General features: G+C 34.9%; 1 protein-coding gene across 7 annotated transcripts in view; it reads left to right on the top strand.

Moving 5' to 3' along the window:
* The window catches only part of LOC143240655 (U-scoloptoxin(01)-Er1a-like), a 65283-nt gene that overhangs the window by 17190 nt on the left and 32097 nt on the right, over positions 1-15996 (top strand). Inside the window, exon 1 of one of the 7 annotated variants that reach the window (XM_076483433.1) lies at positions 12742-12870. The exons of the other annotated variants lie outside the window; for them this stretch is intronic. The gene's annotated coding sequence lies outside the window, so the exon portion shown is untranslated. Of the gene's footprint in view, positions 1-12741; positions 12871-15996 lie in introns of those variants that run through there. 7 annotated transcript variants of the gene reach the window in all.

Raw genomic sequence — 15996 nt, 5'->3', positions numbered from 1 at the left:
GAAGTAGATAGCCTAATGCCTGAATGAAATGCTCATCAGAAATGTTACTATTAACTTATTAATAATTAAGTAAGAACTGCCGTCGTGTTGATGCTGATCGTGTCACTTATGTTTTAATAAGATTGACTTGGGCTAGTGAACTGTCTCCCGCTGGGACAGCAGTAAGTCTACGGATTTACAACGCTAAAATCAGGGGTTCAATTCCCCTCTGTGAACACAGCAGATAGCCCGATACACACACCCGTAAACTACGATACCATAAGCTTTAAACATTCACGTTATCTGTTGACACATTTTATCACTTTAAACAATACTAGGTTCATAAACAAAACGATTTAGTTTCTTTATTACACTCTCACTCCTAGGTTATTTGGGCCCGGTATGGACAGGTGGTTAAGACACTCGACTCATAATCTGAGGGTCGCGGTTTCGAATCCCTGCCACACCAAACATGCTCACCATTTCAGTCTTGGGGGCGTTATAATGTTACGATCAATCCCACTATTCGATAGTAAAAGAGTAGCCCAAGAGTTGACGGTGAGTGGCGATGACTAGCTGTCTTCTCTCTAGTTTTACACTGTTAAATTAGGGACGGCTAGCGCAGATAGCACTCGAGTAGCTTTGTGCGAAGTTCAAACCAATCATCTCTTTGATCAGTGATGAAGGTCAAAACGTTGTTCGCTCCTCTACATAAAAATTTTTTCAACCCAAACGAGCCGTTTTTACATATATGACAATCATCTCTTTATTTAATTAGCGAATTTTATCAACGGCAATATAAAACCAAATAGTGGTTTGAAATATTGGCATAGTAAATCGAATATAAAAAAATATGGACTATTTATCATAGATAACATAAAATTGTAAACGGGCCTCTTAATTTTCCTAATTATAAACACTGATTTCTTTATTGATACTTCCCGGAGAGCTTATAACTATAAAATTCTGGGTTCGATTATTGCGTTAAACAATAATACAAACCATACTTATCATATGTTTTAAGTTCAGGCTTGTTATAGCTATGAAAGTACTGTGATTTTGTTCCTTGAACTGTACAACTGTAGTTGGAAACATTTTGTTTGTTAAATCGAAACCCGATTTTTAGCGTCAGAAACCCTCATACTTACCGCTGGACCACCAGAAGGCTCAAGTGACATACTTTGACGTCCTACATCACTGGTTGAAGTTATATGTAGCTTACAAAATTGGGCTTGAGAAACGATAGATCGGACAAGAGGTTTAAAAATCTGTTGCTGTGAGCTATATTTTTAACATGTCGTTTGTTAGCTAGGGGCGTATTGACTTTAAAGAAGATCTGGAAGGCTTAGAAAATTTATAAATTATTTTCAACTCTCCAAGTGAGATTATGACTACGAGATACGTGTGAAAATTGTAGAGTTCTTTTCTAAATAAAAAGTTGCTTCTAGAAAAGAAAGTGAATCGGTCGTTGTATTTAAATATGTTAGCTGTTACGCTTATTGATATATTTTGTTTTAAAAAAATTCAGTTGATTTTATGTTAGTTATATAAGTATTGTTAGACGGGTTTGAATGTCGTGTGAACCCTAGGCTTACAATGATGTGCGACACTTTTAGAAACTTTAAAGTAGGAAATGAACTAATTTCTGATTGTTACTGTACTAATTTGAATTATTTTCATCAGTATTTTTAAAAAAATCCCACCAATGAAAGAACAACATTATAACAGTAAATATGAAATATATGTATAATTATTTGAACAATATTATTATTATTTGAATACACTTGCTGAATTATTATTTATTATTCTGAGTAAAATAATAGCTATTAAATTATTTTCTCTTTTATTCGTCACTCAAGTATAATCCCACGTTTGTTTTAAAAGGCAGTGTTCTCCACTTTAATGCTGTTTATATTTTATTTAGAATTTCTGTGCACAAAAATACACAAGGGCTATCTACACTTAGCCATCCCTAATCTTGAAGTGGTATGTACACTTCAATGCTTATTGCCAGCTCTTAGGGCTACTCTTGTCTGATAGCATAGTGAGATCTGGCCTTCACTTTTTGCTAACTCACGGTTTTAAGTGCGGGTCGCGTTTTTGTGGCAACGGGAAGGTAATCAACAAACCCCCTAGATTCGCATTTCGGGTATGCTAACCGCCAGATCACGTCCGCGTGAATTATATACAATTTTTTTGTTACCACATTATTTTCCAAGGATGATGCCACACTGTCACGAATGGATAATATATATACATACATATCAAACTAACAAGGGTTAAATTTTGTTCTAAATTTACACTTAAGTCTAAATAACAAAATACTTTAGAATCTATGTGAACAATGAATAAGGACTTTAGTTACAGAATCGATAATTGGAATACTTCGATGTACTCGTGCAGCAAGCACTGAAAAAAAATCACAAGAACTTACAGGTAATTAAATATATACATAAATTTGGGTTTTTCTTATAGCAAAGCCACATGAGGCTATCTGCTAAGCCCACCGAGGGAAATCGAACCCCTGATTTTAGAGTTTTAAATCCGAAGACATACCGCTGATAGACATAAATAGGCACTCAAATCTCTATGCTTGGAATCATGGAATAAGTTTTATTACGTTGTAGATTGGCGACAGTTTTGTTTAGAAAACATAGTTGGTTATAGCTATAATCGTTCATTCAATTTATTAACGTTCGTTAACGTACGAAAAACCTTGCTATTGCTTGGGCACGTTTTTTATTAACCTGCGTCGAGGAATACTGAAAATCATAGTATGTTACGTGGAAGTAGGTTGGTTACTCATTTTAGTTAGTTGGTAATGAAAACTAATTCTCAATTGTGTCAGAAGTGTATTCCTAACTTTGATTTTGCTTACTACTTTTTCATAAAAGCAAGTTCGTCAACGAGAAGTTGGTATATTTCAAATTATTTATCCATGATGACGTCTTGTGGTCAGAACCTTAACTAATTCGCCAGTTAAATGTTCTTATCGTTATTTCCAAGTTCGCGTACCGGAGATGAAGTACATATTCGTTATTTACATTTTCCAATTTAAAAAAAAATAGTCGAAAAATTATTTTGATGTATACGTGAAATCGTCGTTCATTATTTTTAACACAACTCGTAATTTGTAATAAAAATAAAAACAGGAATACTTTTTATATAATTTTCCCTTAAACTAAATTAAACTGCATAATATTTACATGTATAAAAGTGTGATGTGTGTTTTTAAGGCTCAAACTAGCACAAAAATATATCGCAAAAGACTACATACTTTTATGATTGGACTTTAATGGATTAAACAAGACATGAACCAAAACATTCAACAGAATATTTGAACTTTCAACCTCGACTCCAGCTCCATTCCCTTGGAGTGACGAGGGTAGCACTGAAGCTTTTCTTTATTCTTATTAGCGACTGAAAGTTTGTGATTTTTAAGATTGTGTCTCAGAACTGCTGGTATGGGTATTAACACTTTTATTGATACGGAGAGAACAACATTTCGACCTTCCTAGGTCATCTTCCGGTTAACAGAGTTTTTGTTAACCTGAAGATGACCTGGGAAGGTCAAAACGTTGTTCTCTGCTCATCAATAAAAGTGTTAATACTCATACCAGCCGTTCTGAGATACATTTTAATTTCAAGTGGGTTTCTCTTCATCAAGGATTCTTGAGATTTATCACATTATTTTTGAAACCGTTAGGGGGCATGAACTTGGGTGGGCCAGAGTGAAACTTAGGGGTGCATATCCCATTCCCAACACCTCCTAGCGCCAATGCTGTAAAAGACGCTCACTCCACAACACACAGTTTTATTCAATAACTTATTGAAAAACAAATTACGGTATAGTGCTTTTTCAACTAAAGAACATAGTTGTATATGTAGGCGTCCACAAAATTTATTCCAGGTGGGGCAAGCCCACAACGTTCGAACACGGGGAGTGTCGTTGTTTGGGGGAAGGGGACTCGTGCAGAAAACTTTAAAAGTCTGATTCATGTGAATGCTATTCTGAGGTATTGTGAATCTTATTGGGGTGTGGAAGTGAACCAGACAATAAGGAAAACTATAGTGACGGTCAATAGCAAATTTAGAAGTAAGGAAATAAAATTGTACTTTTTATTTGATGAGTGAAACGGCAGCCATCACAAAGTGCATTCTGTTGCACTAACGTTGAATGCAATGCTCTAGCTGATTATGGCTTATAATTTATTAAATTGTTTTTCTGAAATTCCCTTTCTTCTCTTTCATCATCCGACAGACGTCCATGGTTGTATATGTAATTCCAGAAAACCTTCCATGCCTAGTGTGTACCTATCTCACAGTAGTTGCGACTAAACGTTATTTTAAGTCTATTTATCACATGATTTTAAAAACACTGTCCTGTGATCTTTGCACCTTTTTGTTCATTCTCTGTCACACCAAACATGCTCGTCTTTTCAGCCGTGGGGCGTTATAAAGTGACGATTAATTCCACTATTCATTGATTAAAAAGTAGCCCAAGAGTTGGCGGTGGGTGATGATGACTAGCTGCCTTCCCTCTAGACTTACACTGCTAAATGAGGGAAGACGAGCGCAGATAGTCCTCGAGTACCTTTGCGCGAAATTCAAAAACAAAACAAAAATAATCCTGATGAGGGATACTCCACATTCCGAAAGTGATTAGGTTACTTTTCTGTTTGTAACGTTCTGTTGTGAATCCTTCATGCTTTCAAATATCATGAGCTATCGATAAACGATCACTGTTTTTCACATTTACCTAGAGATACATGATGAGAGTTACGGGAAATTCCCTTATAGTGGTAATTACTATATCGTCTTTCAAACGGAGAAGTACGTCAGACGTTTTGTTGACTCTCCGCGCCTTACTTACAAAGTTGCCTTCACCTATTTTCTATAAGTACAATCGTGTGCCAGTCAACGAGAGAGTTCAGTAACACAGAGAGAGATTTTTAAAGTTGTATTAATGCTTGTTTAACGAATTGTATTGGTTTGCCGCTTAGAAACCTTTTTATATCATGTAAGATTTATAGACTAACTAAATATTACTATAATAATATATTAGATATTAAGAGAAGGTGTTACATTAGAATGGTGATATTCTGGTTGTTTTCTCCATTTATCTTTTTTTTTTTTACTTAAAAATGTTCATGTTACAAGAAAATAAGATTAGAATGTAACGGATTTACTGTTATACATTTATTTTACTATCTGCGTTTGGTTCGATTTCGCACATTTGACGTGTATCGTTGGATGTGTATTGTGCAAGTTCCACCAGTTCTCTAAATATATAGAAGATTCTTGAGTGAAAGAATCAACAATATGTGTTTTACGAAAACACTAGCACATCTTCGAATATTGTTGAACATTCGAGAATCTTGCCTTAATGTACATAAATCGACGCGACTAGAGACAGTAAAAGATTATTGTTGGTCAGTACCCTATAAGCCTCGGAAGCTATAATTGTGATAAACACTTTTATTAATCGAAAAGACTCGTAGAAATACTAATGTTCGAAGTTAATTCTCTGAAGTTTTAAACGGTTTGTGATGTTTGAAATTTATAAATATTACTGGTCAAATATCTATAGTATTTCGATTAACAAGCGTTTATTACAAGTATGGCTTTCAAGGCTTATAGTATACTGATCGTAGCAAATTAACAATATTCTGTTACTGTATCCGCGTCTTGCGATAGCTAGCTTTTATACTCATTAGGCGAGATTCTCGAGAGTTCAACAATATTCGAAGAAATGCTTGTGTTTTCGTAAAACATATGTTGTTGATTCTTACTCTCTAGAATCTTCTACAAATTTAAAGAACAGGCGGAATTGGTAAAATGCATATCTAACAATATTCGCCACATGTACCAAGCTCAACTAAACGCAGGTAGTAAAATAAATGTACAACAGTAAATCCGTTACAGAAGTTAACAATTAATCGAAAATAGCATCGTTCCAATTGGTGAAGAAAACCATTCTAAACAATTTTATATAAACCTCCCTCCCTCACGATTTGACTCTAAAATTTCCCATATTTGAGCGTGACATGGTGTTCTTAATAATTGTTAGAGGTTATTTATTCTATATTCTAGAAACTTTCCTTTGAGTCTAGAGTATTTTTCGTCATAGTATTGACTATATAGTAATAATACACGTTGACCGTAATTTGTATTTTAGTAAATTCTTAATTCTATATTTTCACAAGTTTTGCATAAGTGTGTACCTTATACTCAGAGATCTGTATGCCATTAACAATAACAAGACTTTCGTTTCTATAATATTTTGGGGAATCCCCTTTTTATCTCGTCGGTCAAAATGTATTACATATTAAAGTAGATTAATACTTTAATTAATTTAATTAATTAATTAATACGAGTTTGTGTTTTCGGCTGTTTTCTTTTCGATTTGGTGGACATGGCATTCATTGCTTCAGGAAGCAATGTAGCGGGGAAATTGTAAAGCTTTATATGATTCAAAGCACGCATATGCAGCAACCCCATACGTCGAACTAGTAGGTGCTATATCACCCGTAGTTTCCACACTTTTGCTTTGTTGTTTTGCAATCAAAACTATATTCATACGTCACTTTGCATATAACGATTAACTACTGGAAAAAATGAACTATAATATTTCTGTTTCTGTTGCTTCAGTTCCTCTGACAACAATGATAACACCATGTAACAAAAATTTTACTTTTTCTTGTTCCTGGGCAGAAAGTGTTATTTCCCAATTGCTTATGCCTAAAGTAAATGTAAAAGACCTATTTTTTTTCTTACAAACTTTGCTTTTGTGACCTGGGTAATGAAATTTTCAGATTTACCCATTTTCCAGAACATTCCAGGTAGATTCAGTGCTGAGTAGCTAATAAAGAATTTTCTCGAACTTTCTAGTATGTTTAACTTACGAGAATTTTTCAAGAACCTTTTAGAATTTTCTAAAACTTCAGTTTAGTTCTAGCTGCTTAAGTGAATGCATAAACCTATCTGATTTTATCAGAAATGGCATTAAGAAGCTGCAAGCATTCTCCAGATGCATTCTGTTATGTATGTTACCAATTTATCAAGACAAGAGAGAAAAACTACTCTGTTACAGCATCTGCTAAAATGTGTGAAGCCTACAAGGCATATTTTGGCATGCCTGTCGGGGATCAAGACAAATCCTGGGCACCTCATTTTACCTGCAAGCACTGAAAAAAAAAATAAATTAGAAGGTAAGACGGACAATTTTTGCTTGCTTGAATAGTAATATTTTATATTATACAAATTTTAGGCATTTAAACTTCAAATATCTTATTTATTTTTTAAATATAAAATATTTCGCATTAACCTCTTACACATTAGTTGAGGATGAAATAAATTTATTCTTCATAATAATTTTATTTTGCTCTTTTGCAGGATGGTACAGAGGGGAAAAGAGAGCCATGAATTTCGCTATTTCAAGAATTTGGCGTGAAACCACTCAAACAATTACTACTTCTGCATGGTGGACCCTTCCAGACGTTGGGCTGGCAAGAATGCATCTGCTATCATGTACCTGGACCTTCCATCATCCATCGCTTCAGTGCCACACTGCGCTGAGCTTCTGTAACCATTCCGTCAGAGAGAAAGCAGCCATCCTTAGACGAGAGCAGCAAATTAGAAGAGGAGGTAGACGTTGAAGATCCAGATTACAATTTCATTTCTGATGGGTCTCCAAGGAGACTTTACCAAGTTTCCCTGTTATCTTTGCCTTTGGGACAGCAGGGACACCGCAGCGCACTACAACAGGAAGCACTGGCCACAATGGACCGAGTTCTCTGTGGGGAGGCACAATGTCAAATGTGAGCCACTAGTGGACTCCCAGAAGGTGTTGTTCCCACCATTGCACATAAGACTGGGTCTTATGAAACAATTTGTCACAGCTCTTGATAAAGAATCTGCAGCCTTCAAGTACCTTCGAGACTTCTTCCCTGAGCTGTCTGAGGCAAAGGTCAAAGCTGATGTCTTCGTTGTACCACAAATAAAGATTCTGGAGTGCACAGAATTCCCCAAGAAGCTCAGTAGAAAGGGAAAAAACTTGGGGCAACTTTGTCGCAGTGGTTTAAGGCTTTTTGGGCAATCACAAGGCCGAAATTTATGTGGAACTTGTTGAGACTGTGGTGAAGAACTGTGACAAGATGGGCTGCAGGATGTCCATAAAACACCATATCCTTGACGATTATCTTGATATATTCAAGAGCATGGGAGCATACTCAGAGGAGCAAGACGATCGCTTCCGACAAGATATACTGGACTTTGAACCCCGCTATCAAGGAGCGTATAACTTTTTCTTGTTCATTGGCAGAAAGTGTTATTTCCCAACTGATTATGCCTAAAGTAAATGGAAAAGACCTATTTTTCTTTTCAAACTTTGCTTTTGTGACCTGGGAACGTATAACGAAAACATGATGGAGACTATATTTGGGGGCTGATACGTGAAAGTGATTTACATTACAGTCGCAAATCTCGGAAAACTACTCGCTTCTAAAATTTTTGTTCATTTTTGTAATACTTTAGTATTAATACATGTAAATCTTGATTCATATGTTTTATTCAGACCTTATGTAAATGAAAATGTGCAAATTTGCCCGTTTTTGCATGGAAAATAGGTTAATTTCTAAATTTCATTATCCAGGTCACAAAAGCAAAGTTTGAAGGGAATAATGGCCATTTTCTGTACTTTTACAACATAAGCAATTAAGAAATAACACATACTATCCAGGAACAAAATTTGTTATAGTGTAATTACTCAATGAAAACACCCTATTTGAAGGAATTATGACCTCAAAATAATCGTCCTAGAAGTGCATAACTTCACCAGAGGAACCTAAAGAATCTTATGTTGTTTTTGTTTTTTTTAAAGGAATAGCCTGGATGTGGAACAGGGTAATCAATACGCTTTCCATCATTTTCATTCTTAAGCCTACTCCTAAATGAAGCTGCCTCAAGCGTAGACCGTCCTTAACAATCTCTGTTGGCTCTCATGATATCGTGCATTTTGATATGCACTTTATTCAAAACACCAGTCTCGTGTTCTTGAAAGAGAGACATACAAGCAATTTAGGTGCACTAACAGTAACATATGGTTTGAAAATTCCTGAATAATAAAATTCAATAATGACAAAACATTATTCTGTATATTCACTTTTGACTAACCTTGTGTATACCAGTGAATGACAATAACAGAACTAAAATTACGTATACTGGCATCACTGCGACGTAGTTATAATTTGAAACGTCTTTATACTTGTTAGTATAATTATCAATGTGATACCGTAAAAAAGTACAATATAAAAAAGTATTATCATAGGTTAAGATAGAGTTCTATTAACTGTATGTATAGGGTTATTTATTGATTATTATGTACAGTTATCTGCCCCTTTCCCCAGTGACTTAGAACTAAGCTTGTGTGTGTGTTTTCTTATAGCAAAGCCACATCGGGCTATCTGCTGTGTCCACCGAGGGGAATCGAACCCCTGATTTTAGCGTTGTAAATCTGAAGGCATACCGCTGTCCCGGCGAGGAACAAGCTTCTGTGTATTTGTGTATTTCGAATTCAGCACAAAGCTACATAATCAGCTGTGTCCTGTATATGTTTTCATACAGCAAAGCTACATCGGGTTGTTTGCAGAGTCCACTAAGGGAAATCGAAACCCTGGTTTTAGCGTGTAAATTCGTAGACTTACCGCTGTGCCAGCGGGAGACTCTGTGCTCTGTCTACCACGGGTATTGAAACCAGCTTTCTAGCGGTGTGAGTTCGCAGACACACCGCTGTGCCACAGGGAGGCGAACTAAGCTGCAAGTTTATATCGTTAAAAACGGAGTTTCGATACCTGCTGTGAGCATAGCGCAGAAAGACTACTGTATTGTTTCTCGTTTAATAACTGAACAAACGAAACACATTTAAATACATTTATTCATGAGTTAAATCTGTGGTTTAAGCATGCTTAACCTATTCTTATATGTGTCTAGTGTAATTTACTTAGAAATTTCAGAAGTTATCCCAAATTCATTTTAATATAATATCATTTGATGTGTGTAATAATTCCTCGTATTCTTTTGTAAGTTTGAATACTATAATTGGTACGTATTGTTATCCTCAAGTATTGTTTTTTTACAACGTGATTCAGGAATAACTTTGTATGTTAGTTGCATAACATAAATTACTATGTTAAAAACAAAACTTTGGGCGTTACACAATTTTACCAAGAAAATTTATTGTCCATTCGATATACATCTCTGACGCTGTTGTATTTTAGTCCCTTATAATCAATCTGTTTTTTCTTGTAGTTTAGTTTTTTATTATTATTATTATTATTATAGTATAAATTACAATATAAACTTTTGATACTGTTAAGCATTCAAATACTGGCAGTATCACAAAACCCTCTATTTCCATAACATTTGTCCTAGTTTGTATATAATTTTATTATTTTACCTGTAAACCTATTTTACCATAAATAAAACTTGTCTATACCTCCATCACCCCACGAAAGATAAAAATTGGAACGAAGGTGTTTGGCACATTAACCTTATTCATTTGGTAAAATGTTTTATGTACTGTGCTCAACTGTACATCAGTCGAAGTATTTTTGTTATGGTCGAGCTTGAATACTAAGTGGCAAACGTTTTACCAAACAGTAAAAACACGATTTACTAAAACGCAAGTCAAATAATCAAAATAGCAGCACAAAACTGTTGCTAGCCCTAACTAGGCGTTTCAAGGATTAAAGTTTCATTTTGTACGTCTAGGAAACAAAATTAATTACCACACGTATTTAATATTAAGTATTATTGTTAGAGTGCTGATTTGAGAAGCGTATGTCTCATATTAAAAGGAACATTAGTTTATTATAGTTAACCAATATAAGTTTTAACCATATTGTATTATTAGTGGTGAAATTGTGTGTAACTTTCTGTTATGAATCGAGTTTTAAACTATCCCAATGTTGTACAACTGTGTGCACAAGCTTAGAAATTTTACAAACGCCGAAACCTTCCAAGTCTCGAGTTCATCATCAGTTGTGGGACGACCTACTTTAACAGATTAGAAGTATTTACTTATGCAAATATCTACATACCATGTAAGCCACGAAATAGTAGAGGAGAAAAAGTTAGTTAACTTAGTTTTTTCATAAAAACAAACATTAATTGTTTTATTTTTCATGTTTTCTTCTTGATTTGTACACTTTAATATGTTTTATTTCTTACATTTCTTAAAAAGGTCATTGGTGCATTCACTCAAAACTAACAAACAAACAAAAAAGGTGACGTACTGAAACAGTTGCCAACTCTTCCTTACACATTTTAATTTGTATAAAACTTAAACTGTTCAACAATGAAAAATATATCACCAAAGCGCGAATCCAGTCCTTTAAAATGTGTTGAATGAGTTAACAAAGAAACAAGGTTATCCAGTGAAACTAAGAGACGACATACCAACAACGTCTTTCATATCGTAACCAGTACTTCGAAAACAACTTAAGCGGCTAAATTAGGCCCAGGGGTATGCGGAAATACTTCATCGATGTAGATTTCGAAATTTTCGGTCTCGCCTAAACTCACTTTCTTAGAAAGTATGCGTGAATTGTGACTCTTACAAGGCGTATTTATATCAGACATTTGGTAAGAAATACAGTACTACCAAAAAATTAAATAATAATACTGATATTACTACTCTTTGCTTAACATTGATGGAGTATTTTTGCAGTCGTTGGGTCAAATTTTGTTAGTCTTATTTTATTTGCCTGTTAAAGACAGTTATGAATATTTACAGTTGTTGCTAATGATAATGAAATCAGACCTGATTTTAATAAATAACCGATCGTAAAAAAATTATTTTATTTAAAGACTCGACATTTAAACTATTATTGAACTTTCAAATGCAAAAACACAACTAAAAGCATATATTTCAAAATTAAAATTCAGCACATTGTAAGCTCACAACTGATATTTCCTGTAATGAAAAATTAAAGGTGTAATATGATATTTGTCGTTGTGATCATAAAACAGTGTGTGTGCGTTTTCTTATAGCAAAGTCACATCGGGCTATCTGCTGAGTTCACCGAGGGGAATCGAACCCCTGATTTTAGCGTTGTAAATCCGTAGACTTGCCGCTGTATCAACGGGGTACCCATAAAATAAGATCCATCCTTTTTAAAAAGTAATAATTATAGATTAAGTTTCGCAGTTGAATTTAAAAGTGAAAATGTTTTTATTTAACCTTTTAAAATGTAATTTAGACAAAACATCATGAGGTTATTACCAGCTATTTGCCTCTTTTTGACAGTATTAATGTAGACGCATTAGCCAGATGGCCCAAAGTTCACATAACGTGACATGGGATTCTTGTTCAACAAAAGTTTAATGTACAAAAGTACAAAATGGGTGCTAGGAATAGCGAGTACTTTGAGCTGTGAATGCATGGTTCGGTTTTCACGATTCTGCATATTAATTCAGAGATATAATAGTGATATTACAGTCGTAAGGATGGGTGTATTTAGGGCGTTCGTGCGTTTACTTTACAAAATATGATCCCTTCATAAATGTAAGAAGTTGCACCCGATAATCCACTGCACGTTGTCGCGGAATTGTAATTCTGTCGTGATCTACTTGTTTGTCTTCGGAATGCCATATAGTTAGCCTTTGTGGGAACTGAAGAATTCGTTTCAATAGCTGCAGGGAGAAACAAAAAGATGTCAAGGTTAGCAGAGGGTTCGAACTATGCATACAAAAACACGTTCACTCTCACAGAAACGGTAACGTCTAATGTTGCTCAAGTTTGTTTTATATCCAGATATTTGGTACAAACAAATATCAGTACTACTTTAAGGATACAAGCGTCTTCAATCTGTTACAACTTAGTGTTAGAAGGTAAGTTTTGTTGTCTTTTTTAAAATTTGTACACTGAAGGGATTCTCACGTTTTGATGTATGTTAACCCTGAAGAAGCCGCAAAAGCGAAACGTTGGGTAAAATAATATATATATATATATATATATATATATCTGGAGTGTAAGTGTTTTTTCTCTAAACTTTTAACAGAAGATAAGTTTGATCGCAATCTCAGGTTTCTTGTTCGTTGAAAAGGTGATATTGTCGTTTAGTACGAAAGAAGGCAAATTTTGAAGTATATACAAAAATATTCAAGTTAACTGTTCCTGTTAGCAAGTAACGCTGGCATTAGCGTGTGTGTAGCGATAGCTTTTAGATTAAATTGCTAAATAAATTTCAATAATATTAATAAACGTTCTGTGTATTTACAAAAATCTTTCATTAGATATGTAGATACTAAAAAATAATTATAAGTTATGTTTTACAGATGTTGAATCAAATGTACAGAATGCGCATAGCCGTGGTAACTGAGGTCAAGTTAAAAAAAAAAAAAAAAGGGTGTTATTGTCCCCGCTCACTTCCTTCTTTACAGCCGTCGCTCCCCACTTTTTATTGGTACATTTTTCCCTTTTTTAAATTATCGTCTTGGGATTATATACAGAAGCAAAGAAAACTTCTAAATAAAAAATCAGACGAACACAGTTGATTCTTTTTACCCTTTCTATTTATTTGTCATAAATTCTGTATAGTTTTAATGAAAATATAAAATGGAACCTTTGAAAACGCCAACAATCATGAAAAAACTGTAACTTTCTTTCAAAGAAGACATAAAAAATGACCACATCCTTTCATTTTTCTCCAAAAACATCGAACGCTAAACGTTTTGTTTGGCATAATAATAACATTGAATGATCTTATAGACTAAAGCAGTTGTTGCCAAACGTTTTCTTACTCCTCTGGCCTGGGTTTTGATGCCAACTTATCACCGGCTTATTTGTGTGTGTGTGTGTATAATATGTAATTTAGACAAAACCTCATGTTATTTTCCCATCTTAATTGTTATTACTACATTGTTTAATAACAGTAAGATTTGTACAGAAGCTTTAAAAGCCTTATTTCATATTTCTACTTTCAGATCTAATTTATATGCTCCTAACCATAGTCTTGCGTCCCGACACTTGGTGTATCGGAAAACTATAAGCAAAGACAGATAGTGGACAACATCCACGTGCAACACTTGGGCTATTCTTATCGAATAATGGTATTTGACTGATACTTTTATAACTCGCACAAGGCTCCAAATTACGGATCGTGATTTTGCTACAATGTGATGCGGATCATGGATCACTAGATTGATGATCCACTATCCAGAACCTATAGTACCAGGCCATGCTTGACCCATGATAAAATAAGCTGGAAATATTTTGTAGTTTTAATCAAAGCACTTAAGCTCTCAGTTCTTATAGAAAACTCTTAAATTTCCAGTAAGGCCATGAGTAAACCCTTTTCAAATTCCATTGTACCCAAGCATAAGAGAATATAAAAAAAAACCTTTCTCATAAAGTATTTTGTTGTTTTTAACAGTAAATAATGTATAGTTTTAGCTGTTTTTATTTATATCTTTACTGCTACAGTAAATGTTTTAAATATTACGTGTTCCTCTTAAGTGTGCATTTGATGGAAAAGAGGAGAGAAATATTATAATCATCTTTTGGCACCCTGATGGTGTAGAAGGTCAACGGTAACCTAAATTTACAACGCTGAAATCCATGATTTGATACCCCGCGATAGACATGATGCAGGATGCCTTGCTTAGTTTTGTGCTGAAACAACAACAATTACCGATAGGGTTTTCAAACCCTATGTTACTGTTACTGTGTCTAACAACATATTGGTCATAAAGAAGAATAGACAAACATGTTGCAGTTTATCCTACTAATTACTCTTGTGTACGTTCACAAAATTAAAGGATAATGAAGATTTTGTTGTTTTTTTTAATTTCAAGAAAAGCCCAGAAAGGCGTTCGGTATTGACGAAATTTGTTTATTACAAATATCGAAGGTAAACAATAACAAACTGTCGTAAAATTCATTTACAAATACAACATAAATCAAAGCTAATATAAAAAAACAACAATATTTGGCTGCACAAGTATAGAAGAAACAATAAGTTAAGCTGAATAAACTTTAAGTCAGTTCTTAGTTGTTGTTAAGTGCTCCTCTATTGTTTATAGTTTCTCTGCACATGTTTCCCATACTGTTGAAGACATTTTGTATGACTTAGTTAGGCAGCACAGTCCACTCTTGGGTGAGGGAAGCTCCGGACAGTCATAGAAGTAGGTTGTCTGTCTGTCTAATTGCTCTTCCTAGCAAGTCCTACACGTTGCTCAGTCGGACTTAGGTCAGTGTTGTTAGTAACTATTCCTTCAACCTGAAATATTGCTGCGTGATTCTGGCAGTAGAGGGACGTGTTTTATCATTAATACACGAGCGTATCTCCGACAGTACCAAAAAAAAGAGTGAATAACGGGTAGCAAGATGTCATTCACGTAATGTCTCGTTGTCAATATTCCTTCATTCACCACATAGAGGTATGTATGCAGACGCCACCCCAGACCATGAATGAGCCATGTCCAAAGGCATAACTTCACACAAGCCAAATATTTTCCTTCGCATCTCAAGAACCTCGCACATCGATCAGTTGAAGAGGCTCAGAATCTGCTCTTTCTTTCATAAAGTATACAGGGGACTTGTTGATCAAGGGTCGAGATGACATGTTCGTAAGGATGTGCCACCCAGGGTATTTGGTACCTTGGGGTTAGTACAGAATCTGAACTCAGCTCGTAGAGCCTGCTCCTGACCGTTGAGCACAATACATACACGCTATTGGATTACTGATGCTTATTCCTGACGCCCCTAACGCTGCTGGTGAGATTTCCAAGAGCTTATTTTCATGCATATCGGTCGTCTATTGTACCTGCAACTCTTTTACGATCCTGGCATCCTGGTGTATTCTTTTCAGGCCTTGTATCTGCTCTCACAGTTTGCTAAGTACGTAGTGTGACACCCTCTGACATGTGCCGTTTCAGTCTGGGCTGCAGCCTTTCTGTAGCATTGTCACACCTTTGCACACTTATGTTTCAGCTAATTGGTTTTTAACAGCTTGC

The sequence above is a fragment of the Tachypleus tridentatus genome, chromosome 13 (assembly GCF_004210375.1).
Source record: "Tachypleus tridentatus isolate NWPU-2018 chromosome 13, ASM421037v1, whole genome shotgun sequence".
NCBI lineage: Eukaryota > Metazoa > Arthropoda > Merostomata > Xiphosura > Limulidae > Tachypleus > Tachypleus tridentatus.
Note: the sequence above shows the minus strand (reverse complement) of the source record. Positions and strands in the feature narration are given on the sequence as shown.